Source organism: Parasteatoda tepidariorum, chromosome 7 (genome assembly GCF_043381705.1).
Source record: "Parasteatoda tepidariorum isolate YZ-2023 chromosome 7, CAS_Ptep_4.0, whole genome shotgun sequence".
In the NCBI taxonomy this organism is placed as follows: Eukaryota; Metazoa; Arthropoda; class Arachnida; order Araneae; family Theridiidae; genus Parasteatoda; species Parasteatoda tepidariorum.
Window position 1 is genome coordinate 34,095,367 of NC_092210.1, and position 20,744 is coordinate 34,116,110.

The window sequence follows — 20,744 nt, forward strand, 5'->3', positions numbered from 1 at the left end:
CTGCAAAAAATTACAAAAGTGGTATAGTGAAACGCAAAGCATAACAATTGAATCTAGGCTTCTCGTTGCACCAAGAACTGAAGGTGGCTGTTACTTTACCCTACCTTGTGTAAAGTAACACTGTGCGTAACTTGTGAGTGTTTAAAATCAAGTGTTCCATTATACAATTGTTTGCGTTGTTCAACATCCTATTCTGGGGATATTACACCACAGTTTTTGCAGTACAATTTAAGCTGTTGATGCATAGCAACGTGCAAGACAGCTAATTCATTAAAATTCGTAATCTAATGTAAAAAATTTGCTGTCAAGAAACAAAATACGCCAAAAGTGGCATTTTTGTATACGAAAATAATTCATGAATGGTGTGAATCAATCTAATTTATTATTGCTTGGATTTAAACACCCTGTTTATAGTACATAGGGTGATTATAAAATAATTTTGCCGACATATGACTCTCTGAAGAGCTTACCGTTTGAGTGAGATTAATATTGTATATTGGCATTATATTATATGCGGTAAAGAATGATGCCATGAACGATTCCTCCGCTTTCATGGTTACAGTTACAGAGACAAAATTTAGAAATTTCAATCGCAACACCTTTTCTTTCATTGAAGCTTGATTCCAGCAGTAAAAACTTAAGGTGAAGTTTAAACGATATTTTTAGCCAAAAAACCACCGCCATTTTTCGTGATCACTAACAAGAAGGGAATATGATAAAAATCTTTAACCCATTCAAGGCCAGAATCTTGTACAAAGAACACAATTAGCATTAAATGTATCTACCGTTACAAAAGTTTTCTCTTAATTTTTTTTGAACTAAAACAGTTCTGGCTGTCTGCCAAGATCAATGTGATAGTATCACAAAGAAATTAGCGTCATGAAGTCATGTGTTTCGACAATTAATTTTGTTGAATGTGCGTCATTGCTAAATCTATCAGGTATGTACCATTTTAGAGACATTTAAAGCAAAATTTGGAAGAATATGTAAGATTTTTAAATAAATTTTTATTTCTAAGAGTTCAAGCCAAAGTTTACTTGATGTATTCATTTAAACAAAAATATTATTTTCTTTATTTGTTCACTATGGAAAAATTACGCCCTGTAGACATACATTTGGCAAAATTCCCAGCAAAATTAAGCAAAGCAGCGTGTTGCATATTCTAAATCATTTTCTATACATTTTGAAAACAGAATAAATGTTTATTTTGTCTTCTATTTTCATAAGAAAACTGTTTTAATTTTATAGTTTACTAACCACCTATAGTTTACTAACCACCTAACCAATATTCATGGTTATTTATTTTAGTTTTAGAAAGTGTGCAAATTTAATTTATGTTTGAAATTTTTGGGGAGAAAACGTACCTTTATTTAAGATTAGCTTTGGAATAGAGTAATTTTATTGTATGAAAAATAGTAATAAAGCATTGAACAAAATTCTGAACATACAACCAAATTAATTCTGAACATGAACATAGAACCGAACATATAATATGCGTATCAGATCGCTTATTAAAATTTATCTAAACTTGATCTTATCGATTTCCTTTTAAAAATTCTAAATGCAGATATCTTTGTTTCAATCAAAAATATTAATTCACTATTATGCACAGCAATTACTATTTGAATAACAAAATTGCAATTTACTTAAATTATTCTTTTGAATAATAAATGAAGTCATTTGCATCGTTTTGTTAAAAACAATTAATTTTCTAGAAGATCAAGGAAAAATTTCTTTAAAAAAAATTGAGGTAGCTGATGGATGTTTCAATACACTACCTCATGAAAAATCCGAGGAATAATATTATTTTGAACTATCTATCATTCCTCCTGATCAAAACCGTGATAATAAAAATATTGGTGCTAACATGTTGACGTAATGGTGTGTTTTTTTTAAATAATTAAAAATGTGCACGATATCTCCGAAAATCCCAATACAAGGAACGATCATTGAGGTTTTACATAATTCATCTGACATATCAGAACAAACAATCTTAACTTTTTTTTTATTTCCTATGAGCTGCACAATCAGTCTTCCCGATGAACAAACCTAGATCGTTCTCTAGAAGTGGTATTCACTCTTTCAGGACCACCACAATGGGTGAGATACCGTTGGCCATGTTAATTTGGACGTCTAGTTTCTGCCACACTAGATGTCAGCACAAAGACTTTTATTTAGATGCTAAAGTGAACAAGGAATTTAATTTTCCCGGAAATGCCAAGAGCCAATAAGGCACTCCAGGGATCTTTTACATGCCGCATAATCATGCGACATGATTGCACATTCGACCTGATGCAAAATTAGAGAAGGTTGGACCTTTTAATAGACTCAAAAGATCGTGAAAAAGAGTGGGAAAAAATTCAAAGAACACGAATTCTACAAATGCAAGCGAAGCTATGTGGAAATGAAATTTTTAACTTGCATGCTAATTCATTGGTGTCTTAAATTTATGCTGTTCAGAAAAATTGGTTTCCTCTTACAAAGCAAGGTATCACAATATTTCTGGACATTCTAATATTTTCTGAATAACATAAACTTCTTAGATAAAATATGTATTGGGTGAAAAGCACCGATTGTTTTACTGCAATTGTGTCAAACAGCATGTCAAGGGAACAGATAACATGAAATAATAAAATATATAAGTTCCAATCCCTTGCGAAGGCCTAAGGCTATGCTTTCAAGTGAAATAATAAATAAAAATAATAATGACAACAGCATTGATAAAATTTTATTAAATAAATAATTGAAGTAAATCAAGTTAAGTATGAAATTAGTTTTTAGTATATAGAAAAGTCAATAAAATCTCCGAACAACGGTCCTTTATAAACAGAGCCTTTATTACTAATGTCAGAAAGGTATCGTTATTGGGAGTAATCGGCAAATTGATTGTTCAAAGAAATTAATCCACTAAAACAGTGATACAAAAACTATCAGTTTTTAATTTTACTGTATTAATTTGTTTTTTTTTTTTCCCACAGTTATGTAGTGCCGCAGTTATGTACTATTCCCAATAACTTTGATTTTATGCCTCATGGAATTTTCTGGTAGTTATCTCTCATACTTTGATTTTTTATGTACTAAAATTCTCCTTTCTACATCTCTGCCAATGTCTTGGACTTAGAGAAGAAGAAAATTTAATCTGTCAACAAATTTTGATTAACGCGTGCACAAGTTACTTCCTTCGAGCATGAGCGAGTAATCACGTATCTGTTTCTGCCACCCTTTGTAAGTGCTGAAACAATACTCCTGTAATTATCCCGACCACTCATTATAACGATACAGTATATCTGTAGTAAGGAAACCTGAACTGTGAAATTGTATCTATGATTGACTTCTGTGTAAATGCTTAAAAATTATTATTGTTCAATCACTGAAAAACACGTGTTTAGTAATGATCAAATGAAATGATTGCATGCTAGAGTTTGAAAAAGTGAAAAAAAAGATTGCCTTAAAAACAATTTCAAGAAAAATTCATGCAAGCAACGGGTGGCCGTTGCTCTGAAATCACTGTTCAGTGGTTCCCCTTAATCTAAATTATGTTATATTACACGGGTGTGCAAAACTTAAGCAACAAGTGGTTTTTCGGCCACAGCTCCCCAACAAAGTTTAGGATAGCCATGAAATTGCTGTATAATATGCACGTAATTCAGTAGAAAGATTATTTGTTTGCAAATTTTAGAAATAAAACGTCTTAGGTGATGTAAGTGTACGTAAACCTTGTGGGTCGGAGCACGCAGGTCAAAGCTGTGATAAAAGGATGAAGAGCTCCGTAGTTAAAGACATTCGCTGCAACTGCAAGTGATTTGTTTTGTGAAACATGTCAAATAATCATTTTCACGACTTTACTCGAGGAAGAATGATTGGGAAGCTTGAGGAGGGGCGTAGTGTGACCAGTGTCGCCAAAGAGTTCGGGATCAACAAAAGTGTTGTTTCTCGTGCTTGGAATGCCTTTAAAACTACTGGTACAGCTGTTCGAAAGGTTGGTGGTGGCCGTCCAAGGAAAACAACGCCAAGAGATGACCGTTGCATTGTCCTCCAGGCGAAAAGAAACCGTTTTCAGTCAGCGAGCGCCATATCTCAGCAACTGTGCACAGCCACAGGACGACAAGTATCAAGATTTACAGTGGCCAGACGCCTCCACAAAGGTGGCTTATTTGCTAGACGTCCTGAACGCTGCATACCTTTAAAAATTAGCCATCGGCGACACCTTTAGAGTGGTGCAGAGAACACGAAACCTGGACACCTCATCAATGGAGTCGCGTCCTCTTCACAGATGAGAGTCGTTTTAGTGCTACAAGCGATTCTCAACGTCAGTTGATCTGGATAGAGGTTAGAGCTCGATTTCATCCCAATAACATCGCGGAAAGAGTTCGTTACGGGGTTCCTGGAGTTTTCGTCTGGGGTGGCATTATGTTGAACGGGCGGACTGAGCTTCAGATCTTCGATCGAGGTTCTGTAACTGGAGACAGCTACTGCAATGAGGTAATCCTACCCCATGTGCGTCTGTTCCGAGGGGCCATTGGACCAGACTTCATTTTTATGGATGACAATGCCCGGCCACACCGTACTGCTAACGATCAAGAACTACTGGAAAGTGAAGATATCACACAAATGGATTGGCCAGTTTACTCTCCAGATCTAGATCCCATAGAGCATGTGTGGGATGCATTAGGGAGACGTCTTGCGACACGACAGTATCCTCCTGGTAACACCCATCAGCTGAAAGATGCGTTAAAGGAAGAATAGAGACGTTTACCCTAAGAACTCCAGAATAATCTGGGCTTAGCATGGAGAGACGATGCCAAGCAACAATTACAGTAAGGGGAGGGCATATCCCATACTAGGGAACATCTGCCAGTTGTACTTACGCTTCTTCAGGCAATCATGTGTAACGCCACTATATGTCAAATAAAGCCTTTTTTTGTTCCATACCCTACTTTAAGCTTTATATTCATTTCTGCGCCATTATTCTTTTACCATCGTTTAAGTACAAAATAATGTACATCATATTCAAATTTCATGTCAATCGGATGATTTCTTGTAGAGTTATGACAAAAAAAGCACTTTTGCTTAAGTTTTGCACACCAGTGTATTAATAAGTCGTTCGATTCCGTAATAATACACTGTTAGAATTTTCCTTCTAAAATTACGGTAAATTAACCAACAGTAGTCTGTCCATAAACATAACAGCAAAGTTTACGGTTAGGAGCATTTCTTTCACTTTACGTGTTTGAAATCACTTACAACTGGTATCTTTGAAAAATCATAAATACAAAATTATACAGTTTTATAACCATTTCCAACTAGAATGATTTTAAAAAGTGAAATTTTACTGGACATTCGAGCTAGGTTAAGTTTGTCTTTTCATTATTTAATGAATGTTGAGTTGTGTTTTGACAAATGAAATCATGAATTGTGACTTAAATAGTTTATCTGGTGGGGCCATCTATCGTGAAAGGTAGGAAATACAATATATTTTATGTTCAGCAGCCCTGTAGAGCTACATCTATGCGAGAATGAGATTTTCGTATTCCTTAAGTCGAGTATCTTCATAAGTTGGACGTATTTGGCTGGGTTCTGGTTGTTTGACCGAATTAGTTAACTTTTAGCTCACAGCTAACAATTTGAGTATCTTCCTTTTTTATGGTTATTTTACTGATTTAGCTGAAAATATTGAAATAGCGATTCAATAAATTGTTATTTGACCCTTTTTTATGAGAGATTTCAAACAATATACAACCATTCTCCAGACATTGCCATTATTAAAAGGTGGTATATGAAACATAAAGTAGAAAAGAAAAAAATTTGTGAAATATTGAATACTTGTAGCGCTCAATATATCTTGTTATAAATAAAGAGAAATAAATAATTTTATACCTTAAAATAATTTTTAGATTTAGCATAAATTAAATTCTTGTAAAACTCATTAAACAGATCTCAGTATATACTTTCATAGATAGATAAAAAGATTATAAAAAATTAGAAGTCATAAAACAATTACGATATGTATGAAACACAAAATTGAAATATATGATGCCGAAAATGGACGTTGGTACAGTATTAGAAATATTTTTGTAAATAATTATTACTTAATTTTTAAAGAAGACTGAATAAACATAGAAACTCAGCGAGAAAATTAATAAAAAAATATTTATTTAAAATTTGAAGGAAAATTAATCTTAACAACCCAAGGGATTATATAAATCAGACATATTTGCTAAATTTCAATTTAAGCCTTATTTCAATTCATTAGGGAGAAAAGCAATAATTTTCCAGAAACTAATGTTTAAGTAATGATTAATTTATTAAAACGGGTCGTGAACCAGATTGTAATGGGTGCTACGCATTATATAAAATGGTTTGATCCAACAAAATGTTTTCAAGTTATTGTTTGTTTTTTGAGCCTTAGGAATCTTTATTATTAATTCTATTAAAACTGATAAAACTGGTATTATAAATTAAACTAAATATCTTATGAAATATCATATTAAGAAAAAACTTGTATGAAACAGGGCAAAATGTTTCAAGAGTATTGAATTACGGATGCAAGTAATCTTATTACTAAGAATTAACTGTATTTAAAAGATTGTTAAAATAAATTTACAAAGAACTGATTATCTTGTATCAAAAAACATATATTTTACTGCTAAATATCCCTTTTTTGGGTAGCCTGGGGGGCGATATCATCTAAGTGAATTAGATTAAATCCCGTAAAAACGTTTTTAATTAAATAATTTTTAAAATAAAGCTACCTTTAAAAGAAATTTTCATTTAAAAAATAAATTTATGCAAACACTTTTTATTTAAAATAAATCTAATAAACTGGAAAAAAAATTCATGTACCAATCGAAGAATTAAAAATAAGATTTATTTTAAATATTTTAGTTTCTCTTATTTTCAATAATTCTTTTGATTTAAATTAAGTACTTTTGAAAAACTCAGTTAATAATGATCACAATTTAAAAAAAACGAATAAAATCGAAGCCTTTTTTATTAATAATAAACACCTCGTAACCTATACAAATCCATATATATATATATACGTTTTGTCCCTTTTGTTCATAAAATCCGGTACTAAAGTTATAAAAAATGTTACCTTTCATTATAGTTTCATTTTTTAAAGTATAAAACCTTTTGAGAAGGCTTGATTGTGAATAATTCAGAAAAAAGCACGTTTCTTGCATATACGCAAAAAGTATAGGGAATATAATTTTGTTTGCTACATGAGGGAAAAGAAATTGCAAGTTCCACTAGATTTTCTAAACTGGTCAAGTGCTTGGCTTACAAAAAACCCCCCCAACTCTAGAAAATCTTCAGAAAAGTCAGAATTCTGTTCAAAAACTTTTTTTATCATTATCAACTAGCGTTTCTCTCCAATCTCAAACATATATGTTAAGTAGATATATCGATTATGTAAATTTTCCATTTCCACTTCTAAGATATTTTCCCCTTCTGCATCTTTTCCAAGTTACTAAAGTATTCATTTAGATAGCGTATCATAGTAAAAAAAAAAAATAATAACTCAATGTTGCTCCCGGTTTATAAGAAATAAAGACTTTCATCGAATATTCTAACGCGAAAAAAAAATTGTAGTTATAAAATAAAGTAAAAAATTGCTAATCACTTAGCTTTTTTTTAAAAAAAATGTTCACATTATTTGTACAAAAATATTTCTTGGGATCAATTGATTTTCTTTTGAAGCAACAAACTTTAAAATTTAAAATAAAATGTTTGAAATACTGCTGCAGGGATTCCGAAAATAAAATGTCCTCCCAATTTCACCAAAAACAATTTGGCGCCATTTGTTTAATGAATTATCAAAAGGAATAATACGGTGGAACAACTAACAGTTTAACCATAGAGGTGATATAAAGGGGTAGAGAGAGCTTCTTAATTCTTTCTGGGGAAAGAAGTGGGGTCATACATGTAGCACGTGACTGGTTTGGAAGAGTGGCCGCATTTGGCGAGCGACTGCGTTATTGGTTACAAAATCGCAATNTATAGGGCGGGTCACATTCACACAAAGAGGAAAGGACATAGAACACAGAGAGAGAGGAAGAAACATCCATGCCCTGAGCAGGATTTGAACCCGTTTCTTCATCTAAAATCGTAGAAAAACAAATTTCGCTGAGAGAGGAAAGATGAATACAGATCAAAATACGACTTATTAGGTGCGTGGCCATCGGAAAGTTTTAATGCCTACTAGCGTCCCTTTTTAGCTACGTTTCAAAGTTTGTCTTTTAATTATTTTAAAATTTATTTAATTGTTTCAACTTCTACAAATATCTTAATAAATACAATCTTAAAAATTCTTCTTTTTTAAAATCCAAATTAATTTAAACTTTTACCAGCTTTAGCACCAAAATTATAAAAATATTTTTAATAATTTATCAGACAATTTCTTCTCATTTAATATCATTATTAAAATAAACTTAAACCTCGGGTATTTTTAAGTTAATAAATGAGTTAGAAAATGCTTTTAACTATCACCCTAATTCATTTTCCTCTTTAACTAGCTCCGATAAATGCTCATCTTGGTATTAATCGATTGCGCTATCTAACAAAGAGACCAGGGAAAAACTATTTTTAGTAAAATAAAATGCATAAGTTTCAAATGAAATAGACGTTTTTAGATAATGAAGCCTTTTGTAGAAAAATACAGCCAGTTATTTTTTGATTGCCAAATAGGAAAGTGTTTAAATATTTTTCTCATTTATAAAATTTGTAATATGTGTTTTTAGAACGTAAAAAGACATTTTTTAAAATAAAAATTAATTTTATCTTATTAATTTATTTGTTTATAGGTAGGTCATCAACCTCATCTTCGTTAATGCTTCCATGGATACAGCAGAAAAATATTTATTTAAGAAACCAAAGTCTTTTTCGTATTTTTTTTAATTTTTAATTTCGATTTTTATAAAAAATATTGATCATATTCCAGATTGTCCTTAGATTTCAAAAAGAAAATCCATCTTAAACTACAAGTTTATTGAGCAAGAAACCATTATAATAAATTACACTACATTAATTGTAATATTTACTATAAAAAATATAATTAATATAGATTGCGTTATTATGTTAGAGAAAAGAAGTATTCTTTGTACTTAAACTGTGGTACCAGTTAAACTTTTTGAAAATGATGTTTCTAAATTCTCAGTTAATAAAATACGTACTATACTTTTATAATAAAATACGAACTATTTTACAAGTAATTCGCTTTAATATAAAAATACCTGAAAACAAGGTAATTTCGATTTGTTACAACAACGTCTATTTAACGATGATTATTTTTAAAAAATGTTTTATTAGTTACAAATACATTTGTATTGTTAAGTAACATTCTAAAAGTAGCCAAGATAGAATTTTCATCAAAATCGCATTTTTTTAAATTTTTTTATATCCGTTTGACGGTTACAACGGAATCTCCTATATTAAATCACAAAGTAGTGTCAAAGTACTTTTAAGGGTACAATATAAAAAAAGAATCATACAAGTCATTGAATTTAAAACTAATATTTAGCAAAAAATAAAACAAAGGTATCTTAAGAACTTAACAAATGATTCTAAATGTCGAAAAGGGGAAGTCATTCCTAATAATTTTCTTTCACTGAAGAATAAGATTGTTAAGATTCTTTTTATCTCCCTTTTACTGTTATTGACCTCAATAATAATTCGTCAGTTTTTCTGTTTTAAACATAATTTGCGAATCTAGATTATTAGTATTTTTTTTCATTTAATTTCGAGAAAGTTGTTATTTACTTACATTTTAAAATAAACCCCACAGGAACACAAAACCCCGCAGAAGAGAACTAATTACAGGTCATCCTATGTACAGTACATGTAGCATTCCGCACCTGTATCTTTTGTGTATCTTTAACTATTGGAAATTGTTTCACTCGTTATATCCAGAAATATGGTAGTCAATACTATTTTCCTTGCACGGTGTTTAATTATAGGCGTTTATTTGTGTACTAGTCCTTAAAAACAATCCATTTCTGTTCATTAGTTTTTGCAATAAATTCATAGCTAAAGCTTTAAAATTTCACATGAATATCATTTTTCATTCTGGCAAGCAAATAATCATATTTCATTAAACATAATTTAGCATATACAACAGAACTTTGTATTTAATTTTCTAAGAATTAAAGTAATCTGTTATAGAAGAAATCATCTCCCACGCATTTATAGATGTGTTGGCAATATGGATAAACTTATTTAAAATTTTGCGTCCAATATTATTCCAATAGCATTCAATCATCTCTCACAGCTTGCAATAATTATATTTCTGATGCTATGATCCAAATTATTCACTTAACATCATTCATATTTTGCTTAGTATGTTACAGTGATCAAAATTTAACCCTATAGTAATTTGCTTTAGGATACCTTTATTTTTTTTCTCTTTTTTATTACCCATGCTTGATACAGAAATTAAAAATTATTTCAAAATCGAAAACTTTGGGAATATTAGATTAAAGTACCCATTTTTGCCTGCTTTTGTTAAAAACTTTTTTAAAAATAGGGGTGTATTGAAACTAATGAGCCATGATGGATAATAAACCACTAATTTTTTTGTCTCCTAATTCTTAAAGGATATTTTTTTTAAAAAATTATTTAGTTTTGAAAACACACAATTCCACAGAAACAAAAGCACAAAAGAATGCTATACCTTTATATCTCTTTTTATTTCTTATATTTGATACGGAAATTAATGAAATAATTTCAAAATCAGAAACAATGGGAATATTAAATTAAAGTACCGTATTTCGCTTGCTTTCGTTGAGAACTTTTTTAAGAAAATAGATTGTATTGAAATAGTATTGAAATAGTATTGAAATTAATGAGTGATAGTGTATAGTAAACCACTAATATTTTTGTCTCCTAAATCTTACAGAGGATATTTTTTTAATAAAAAATTTTTTTAGTCTCCAAAACACACAGTTCCACTGAGACAAAAGCACAGAAAAATGTTATCCCCTTAAATCTCTTCGTGTGGCAGAGCGTCATAAATTTGAAAAGTAAGCCACTTTCACGTTTTCTTTTCTCTAAATTAATATCTTAGCTCGCTTATTTTATTTCGGTTTTCTCACAGGAGAGATCAAAAAGATTTAGTAGGACAGAACTGCCATATCTCTCAAGCCATTTGAACAACTGTAACAAGAGATGGCAGAAATTGGTTGTTTTCGAGTAAAAATAAAAGCATGTTCTCGGAGAAACTGTTGTTGTCAGTAAAAAAGATTAAAGGTAAATAGTAATTCAGTAAAAGAGACGCTTTTTTTGTAACTTCAGAGCAGAAAGAAAACAACAGAAAATGAATTTTTTCTTTTGCCTTTACTATATTCGTACTTTTTAATTTTGAGTTTCATTCGAAGCATTTTTTTTCTTTATTTCTTTAAAACATTTTTTTTACTTTTAAAAAACAATGTTTCATGCTTTTTTTTTACCATCCAAGAAAATTGGATACATCGCCATGGCTTGAATCCAAGGTATTGAAAAAAAAAGGATATAAATTTTGATTTTGACTCAAAAGCTTGAGATTTAAAAGATATTTTATATACGGATGTCCAAAGTAAGATTAATTTAATTTAAAAGAATTTTGTTATGAACGGGTATTACTAGTTTTCTCAGAAATTTTTGACGTTTAATAGATAAATATTTTTATTCTATAAATGAACAATGAGTTAGAAGCCTTTATTTTTCATTGTTAGACCTCATATCAGTATTCTTTTAAAGTTTTAAAATTTTAAAATGTTTAAAAACGTTATCAGAAAAAAAATTTCCCAGTTCAATAAACCAAATTAACAACTTTGTCAAAATCAGACTGCGCACTTATTTTCTATTATTAATTATAGGAGCTAATGAATTTCATATGATAAGGTATTTCTGCCAAAATGAAACGAGCTTTGACTTTCATAAATATTAAGTTATTTTATTTTATTACCGTCGTTGAACACAGCCGACTCAATTTTAGTGTTTACGACTACTTATGTTCAACTCCGTAACCATGTAATTTTGAATCCAATCCTGAAGACAAGGGAACTACTGGGTCAAGTATTGTAAGACTTCGTGGAAGACTTTTTAATGTTACTAACCCACATTTGCATGGAGAGAAAGACCACATTACATGGTGAGAAAGACCACGAGAACCTCCTACGGTTAGCCTGACGCAAAAGAGGCTCTAACCCATGATTCGTCTACCACTGAGGATATTTCACTTCAGCACTGCAGTCAGTGCAAGTAGGAAGCGGATTCGGATCGACCAGCCATCGGTTGAATTCTAACCCGGTTCACCTCATTGGAAGGCGAGCGCTCTATCCCCTGAACCATCACGGCTCAAATAGCATGTCAAAAGTATACACAACTCGAAAACAGAAAATAATGAATTTTGAAGAAGAAAAAAATAAGCGACAATTTTTTCAGCAATAATTTAGCTAATGGCATTGTTCAAGAATTAAAAGACATCATGACCAACTGAATGATTATTTTCGTTACAAAGTTAACATCAATCTCTACATTTATTTGTCACTTTAAATTGGTAATTAAAATAGGTATTAGCTTGCCAATAAGTTTTATCAAACTTTTTTAAGCCTAATGGATAGATTTTTGTTTTTAAAATCTTTTTTCACTTAATTTGAGACAGAGGAGTTAAGACCTAAAGCAGTGTAAAAAATAGATTCTCAAATTTCGTAAAACTCTCTTCATTTTGGACAAAACCGTTTCCTGGTATATTCTCCAAGCCAACATCTCGTCAAAGTGACTAAACAGTTCGTCACTTTTTCGTGAAAACGAATTTTGTCGTTTTGTTTTTCTTTCAAAAAAATCGTCGTACCTAATGTATACAACTTTTCAAGTAATCATTTTATCGTGGGTACCATACAGTTGGAGAAATGTCACCTAAAAAACACAAGAATGACAGAAAGACGAAGCAGGATTCGAACCCGGGATCTTCCCAGTGTAAGGAAAAACACTTAACCGCCATACATTCAGGGCAGTTTATGTCGAAGCTTCATTTTTGACAGTTAGGTTTTCCTTTTACTTCCGTCATTCTAGTTAAGTATAGCAATTCACTCCGATGAGGTTCCGAAGTGAGGAAACATTTTCGTCATATATTTGAGAGTTAGGGTATTGTCACAATCACGTGATTTCATGGCGAAATGATTCTCAAAATTAACGAAATACTACCCAATCGAATTGTTGGATCGTCAAAAGTAAGAGTTTTTTTTTTGAGAGTGAGGATTCATGTTTTAAATGTGTGTATTCAAATAGATAATTTATGGAAATTTGAGGGCCGGGACATCCTGGTCGGTAGGGCGCTGGGCCCATGTCCGAGAGTTCGAACCCCGCCGGCCGAAGACTCCCCGTGTAGTAAAGTGACTGATGCACGTCAAATATGTCGAGTCGCGAAATTCCTCCATGTTCCCATAACAAATTAATACCTCTGGGGGTACTGGATTGGAGATCGATCGATCTCTGATTCAGGTCAAAATTACGATCTGTGGATGACTGAATGTATGTATGAACGGATCCGCCCTATTAATGGGTGTGACGTATGGAGTGTCAGAAGTCGAATTCTTGGCCATAGATGGCGCCACTGGAAAACAAGAAAAATCGCCCCCCCCCCTCTGCCTAAAGAGGCATACGAGGCATACGTCAACAACACAACATGGAAATTTGGGACATCTATTCGCTGTTGGTATCCAACCTCTCATTTTCTGCTTATCGGTTATAAGGATCGCGTTTAGGCAATAACATGAACTCCCATGCAAACATGAACTAAAGAGTAAAAATTTAAAAAAATATATCATGATAATTTTCTCAATTCATCTAATTTCTACATAGTGACACCAACATTTTTGATTCTCAAATCAAATTTATTACAATTGTATCGTATTCTCTAATTATCCCTTTGTCACGATATTGCCTATTATCAGTAGCCAGTAACCTGTATAAATCAGAACCTGACGTTGTTCTACTTGTTGGCGAATACTGCTTTTCAGTACCAGTAACAGATAAATACTTTTTTTCAAAATTAAGTTTATTATATTTTCATTTGAAGGAAAATAATATAAAGTGCGAAAATTTAAAATTCGTGACAAAAAAAAAAGACCTGAACACTTAATTATTTTTATTAATTGTTAGTATTGAAATACTTTAGTATTAGAATTTGATAAGTTTAAAAACCTCTTAAGTGAAATGCCATTTTAATGATTAAAAATAAACATATTTAAGTTAAACATTAAGACTGAAGACGAAATATAATATCCTTCAATTCTTGATTATTTATGTTAGCTTGCATATTTCTTTTACCACTATTTACTTCTGTACCTAAACTATGAGTTTAACGAGCTTTAAGGATATTTTTAGTGGATTCGTCTGCTTCTATGTTTTCAATATTTTGTAAAAATGCTTTTTCCATAGCAGTGCACGTTTTAATCAGTAACAATGGTTTTCCTCAATGAAATTTCGTATATTCGTATTTCATATATTCGCCCAAACCACATATCATCGGAAAGTTGGGATTGAATAGAAACCATCACTTAAAAATTTGCAGACTGCAGAAAAAAGAAAAAGGCACAATCCAAATCGATGCTCCCATTTTCGAGTTATTATCGAATATTCACCCTGGCAGACTTTCTCATATATATTAATAGAGATGAGCACTTTACTTCTGGTTTGTTGCAAGATTAAAAAAAGCGAGTTACTCAATCATCGACCTCGTAATCTAACCAAGATCTGTAATCTTACTAAGATTTTTGAAATCTATTTTTTTTAATCAAATAAAATTTCAACCTGACTTATACCTGTAGCGAAAAAACATTGAAATAATGAAATCAGTAATAATGAATAATTTCAAAATAATCTCATACCATAATGAGTTTTGGAAAAGAAACTTAATATAGTGCGGTAAAAATAAATAACCTTACAACCTTTAAAGTAATGAGATAAAATCAAATTTCTATCTACTAATTTAAAAAGATAAAGAGATAAAGAAAATGGAAATTAATCTTGTCTAAAAATAGAACATTAAAATGAATTTATTTCAATATAATGGATTCTAAAATAATCGTGAATTTTTAATGTATAAAATATAAATATTAAATCGTACAATTTAATCATTTTCAAATTTATTTCTATTATACTTCCAAACTGGAAAATAAATGTTTTATTAAAGTCATATATTAAAAACATCATAATATTTTGAGATTTGTAAAAATGATGTTCCTTTTTTTGAAATATTTAAAATTAAAAAATCTTTACAAATAAATAAATGAACAAACATTCTCGGAAAATCTATTAAATTATTTTAAATTATACCATACATGTCAGCTTAATATTTTTCAACATTTTCAAGCAGACAAGAACGATAAATTAATTCAAATAAAATAATTTACAAATAAGAGTTTAAAAAGTTATATAATATTAGTTTTTCCTCGATTGTTTGATGAAACAGTTTAAACTTTCACTTCATAAATAGATTCATTTAAAAAAAAGTTTATTATTTTTATCAACGAATGGCAGATCTTCATAAAATTGAGTTTACTACGAAATAAAACTGGGTGTTTTCTATCAAAATGAGTTTGTAGGTTTATGTAAGTAGAGTTTTGCGAGCATATTGTTTTTGAAAATAAAATTTCGCCGAGCATAATGAATAGAGAAAGATATTGTGAATTCTAGTACCAAGAGCATAATAGTATTTTTTTCCCCTTTTTCTTAGCAAATGACAGCCAAAAAGCATTTTAGGTGTTTAATAAGCAAAATATATTTTGAAAATATAATTCCTAGAAGCACAATGAATCGAGAATGACATTGTGAATTTTAGCATCGAGTGCATAATAATATTTTTTTTCCTTGTTCAGTTAATGACAACCGAAAAAGAATTTAGGGGTTTAATAAATTACCAATTATTATAAAATCATCAGACTGATAATCAAAGAGTTCTCAGAGAGAATTAGGTAAAGCAGGAAATCAAAGTCGGATATGAACAACTGAAGTTTGTGCTTTCCTGCTAGCTGAGCTTAAGTCACTATTTTGAATTTATTGAATTTTAAAATTTTGATTCAAAATTGAATTTTAAATTTTAAAATTGCTTCCTTGACAAGTGATGTTCTGTTTCCAATGGATTTAATTATGAATCCAAATCATTAGACCGAATGATTTCGAAGTTGCTAAGATTTATATTAATAATAAAAAACAATAAATTTTGACCTAAAAGCATTTTACATTGCTATTGTAATACTTGAAGTTCCTTACTCAAAAGAAGGATGGAAAAAAAGGCTAACTTAAGAGAAATACTTCTCCCCAGAGGAAAAATTAACGAAGGTCTTAGTGACTTGCTCTGGCAGCATTGTGTTAGATCTCATAAAACAATATTGTGACTCGGATTACAAGCATTTCATTCAATTTAATTTTTATTTGATTTTAAAAAGAATGTTTTTCTGATTTACTTATAATTTTTATCCTAAACTTCACTATCTAGACAAATAAGGTATTGTCTCTTAGTTATTTGCGTGAATATAATGAATAGAGCAAGACCAATCCTAAGTCTATAAAATAAAATAATCTAAAAGTTATAAGTGTTTCAATTATATAAATATAATCTTTGACTTTTAACTATTTCAGTGTCTGATATTTCGTTCTAGGCAAGTGAGATATTATTCATGTATTCTTTGATTTAAATAAGATTTAACATAAGTCGACAAAACTTATAATTTCAAAATAATGAGGGCTTTAGGTATAAAAAATATATTTTTTGACTTACACCTTTCTACGCATTAAACCTTGTGAGTTTCAAAATATTTAATTGAGATTTCCTTGGATTAACGGTGAATAATTGCATTAGAAACAATGTTTTACTTGAAACAATGTCAAACAAGCATACTTAAGTATGGACCAGAAATTGTATTTTTCATACATAAAATCTTGATAAATTTTTATCTCCTATGCTGTCGACTTTTTTTATTTCAGTCAATTCAGTGTAGTGAAAAATACTAAGGACTAATCACCTGCTCGCAGTGCTCGCAAACCCCCGGAATTGCTTTTGCAGTTCTTTTCGGATTGCTTCGTAATTGAAGCTCACTTCACTCGCTTATCGGATGCTTTTGTTTTTTAGTCCAGCTTTGTGTGTGACGATGCTTTTTTTAAAATGAATTTCCAAAAATAGGAAACCTATACATCCTATAAAACCTTTGTTAATGTGCATTTGGGTAACATATTTAGTATATCTATTATCATAATTTGTTAGCATCACTAACTTCAATAATAGTTTGGCAACTTCTTTTTATTACTATTGGCCATCCAAATTCGATTGGTACCTACCTTTCTTTAGTAAAATTCACAAACAAAATTGTTAATTATAAATTAGCTTAAAAAAACAACAAGAATCAAACTAATTTAAATAATGAATTAAAAGACATCAGTTCAGAAATGAATGGCTTGTTCTAGACTTTAAAAATGCATGCAAAAAAATGTATGCATTGTCTTGGAAGAAACAAAAATAACTGACGAGAAGAACATCTCTATAATAACCAAAGAATGACAGGAACAAATAAGTGCAATGTTTGACTTCAGAAATGTATTTTAGTATCTTTCTAAAGTACTTTTAGTCTAATACGGAAGACATGTTTCTCCGTAGATCTTCAAGTCAAGCATCTCTCCCTGTGGTCATCGAGCGGTTGGGTAATCGCCTTGTACTACCCGCTAACGAACAATCCTACAGTAAAGCACTTGACTTCTAGGACAGACCATCGGGTTACCAAAGAGGAGGAATCATCCCTCTGCAGAAAATCGTGTCTTCATATCATTCTCAGGGATGTTTCCCGAACCGTCGCCAATTGCTGAGTATGCAGATCTGGAGCGACGTAAATAAAGTAATACTACTACTACTTTTGTCTACTTTTACTTTACCTTTTGAATACTTTTGTTTGTACAATAGCATTATATTTTAAATCACAAATTAGTTTACTCCAATTTCAATTGTATAAGGAAAATAGGAAAATTAAGTGACTATTACCACAGCACCCATTATCAGTAACAGTAGCACTTATCGAAATGAATACTGGGAATAGTTTTGAAATTTTGAATAAATTACTTTTTTATAAATTACTTTTTAATAAATTACTTTTAAATAAATTACTCATTCGATATGTCCTTGGTTTATTATGTTGCTAGGAAATTTAAAATTCCATCCAAAATTATTTCAGTTTTATTACGTTATAAGTTTCGATGCGAGATAATAGATTTTTATAAAATACTATTTTTATTATAATTTTTTTTGCTTTAATACTTACGTATATATCAAAATCCAGGCAAATCAAAATTTATATTTTACTGTGTGACTTTTATAAACTAAGTTTCATTTGTAAACTTTTCATTCGTCAATTAAGACGAAGGAAAAGTTTTGAATGCTTGAATCAAATTTTTTTGATTTGTCCTTGTTTTTATTACGTAGCAAGAAAATTTAGAATTTCGTACAAAATGGTTAAAGTTTTATTACGTTATAAGTTTTGATAAGTGTGATATTTTATACAAAGTAGTAATTTTGTTATACGATAATTATTTTTGTCTTAATACTTACGAATATATTAAATTCAGGCAAGTCAAAATTTATTCTTCACTGCGTGACTTTCAGAAACTGAGGTCTTAAGTAAACTTTTCATTCGTCAAATAAGACGGAGGAATAGTTTTGAGATTTATACGTCTTACAAATATCTGCAGGTTTCTGCTGAACTTTGATTTTCTGACAGAAACCTACTCATTAGAGAAACGAACTAACTCTAGTGGAACTGAAACTAAATGCATGGAAAGTTTACTGTTGAAAGTTATGCTGGCTTTTGCTGGATAAGTCCTTTTCTAAACATTCAGCATTATTATTAATTTAGATAGAGTCTAGACATACATCAATTACGTCATTCTAGAAATTCACTCATTTAACTGACAAATATTGTTTTGCCAAAGGTAATTAATATTTCAAAACTACCCAGTTATACTTGACTTTAGATGTTAAATCCCGAGAAATTAATATGGCAAATGACAGTTTGGGGATATGGTGTAAAATCTATCTTGATCTTATTCAAGTCAATTACTTATCTATCCGTACTTTTTAATCCTAAAAACAATTTAAGTAGTTTATTTTACCCATCTGAGTCCCGCAGTGAACTGATCGTTAAGCCACGGTTCCCAGCAGATCACCGAAGTCAAGCATCACTGGCTGCGGTCAGTGAGCGGGTGGGTGACCACTAGGATTAGTCTGCGTAGGGACCGAGGGTGTGCGGTATTGGTCCTCGTTAAACTGTTCTATCGTAAAGTGCTCGACTTCGCGTGCAGGTTGTCGAGCTACCGAAGCGGGGGTGCCATCCCCTTTGCAGAGTATCAAAATTGTGATGGCATGTCTTAGGATCATCCTCAGGGATGTTTCCCAGACCGTCGCCAATAGCACATTGTGCAGCTCTAGTGCGACGTAAATGAACAACAACACATCTGAATCCCTATACGATTTATATCAAAAAGGATCATTTTTAAAGAACGTTTTCAATTAAAAAATTTACAATACAAGCAACTTAGATAGCTTTTTTCCAATAAAGATATGTTTAAAATCAGGGAGACTCTACTCATAAGCCCCGTGGTTATCTCTCATTATTTTTATAAAAGGTAATTTTGCTAATAAAATATATAATTATTAAAATTACATTTAAAAACATTTTGCAACACATTATTTTAAAGCATAGATTGCGATTGCTTAAGAAATAAACTGAGAAAAAAAGTTAGCAAAAAAGCACATAAAAATGACCCAATTTTCGAAATAAGTTGAATTTTGAAGAAAAAAAAAGACTTCTTTAAGTTTCCTCAAGTCAAATTTAAATATCAAATTTTTCCTGAATGCAAATCTATTCATTTGGCATTTTTCCTTACAAATTTGAAAGTTAATAATTCTCAAAATAATTTTTCAGAATTAAGTTTTTATTCCCTTGTATTCTCTGTATCTCATTTTTCTGTCAATTTTTATATTTTTAAGTTTCTATGTCTTATTGTTTTACCACATAAAATTAAAATGTAATGTAAAGTTGAAGAAATAAAACATTATCTGTTTTTGATTACTTAATGCAGGTTGTTTTATTTTTAATAATATAAAATGTATAGTTAACAAAATTTAGGTTTTTAAAAACAGTTGTTCTTGAGGAAATATTCCATTCATATTGGAAGTTGCTTTTTTGAGAAAAAAGTCTCCAAATGGAGCAGGTAGCATTTTAAACAAGGAGGAAAAATATTCAATAGTAGTACTAGTGGGCTGCGCCCCCTGCTCGTTGACGCTCGCCAACCCCCGAAAATTACTACGCAATCTTATATGGTTTGCTTCGCAAACCGAGCTCACTTCGCTCACAACTAACTTAGGTACATTGCAAATGCACAAAATTCTAAGAATTCAAAACAATCATTCAAATCCATATAACAACTTTTTTTTTAAAAAAAATTACATCTTTTTAGTAAATACTAAGTCATTAAAATAAATTTGAATTCACATAAATGACGTGCAATTCGTTAAACCTATTAGAAATGTGCTATAGTATAAAATCTTAAGATAAAATTTCTAAAACTGATATCTCTTTGAAAAGGTTAAATTTTTGGCTATAATTAAGTCTATTAAAAATTGAAATACGTGAATTGCAATGGAAAAACCTGCATAAACAAATAAATTCTAGTAAAACAAATAAATTCGTGATATAAATCAAAAATCGTCAAATAAATTC

At 30.5% G+C, this 20,744-nt stretch overlaps 1 long non-coding RNA gene across 1 annotated transcript in view; it reads left to right on the plus strand.

Moving 5' to 3' along the window:
• The first annotated feature begins 649 nt into the window (after nt 1-649).
• Nucleotides 650-20,744, plus strand: part of LOC139425953 (uncharacterized) — a 26,874-nt gene continuing 6,779 nt past the window's right edge. The window contains exons 1-2 of the long non-coding RNA XR_011637116.1: nt 650-940; nt 17,633-17,867. This is a non-coding gene — a long non-coding RNA (uncharacterized lncRNA). The remainder of the gene's footprint in view (nt 941-17,632; nt 17,868-20,744) is intronic.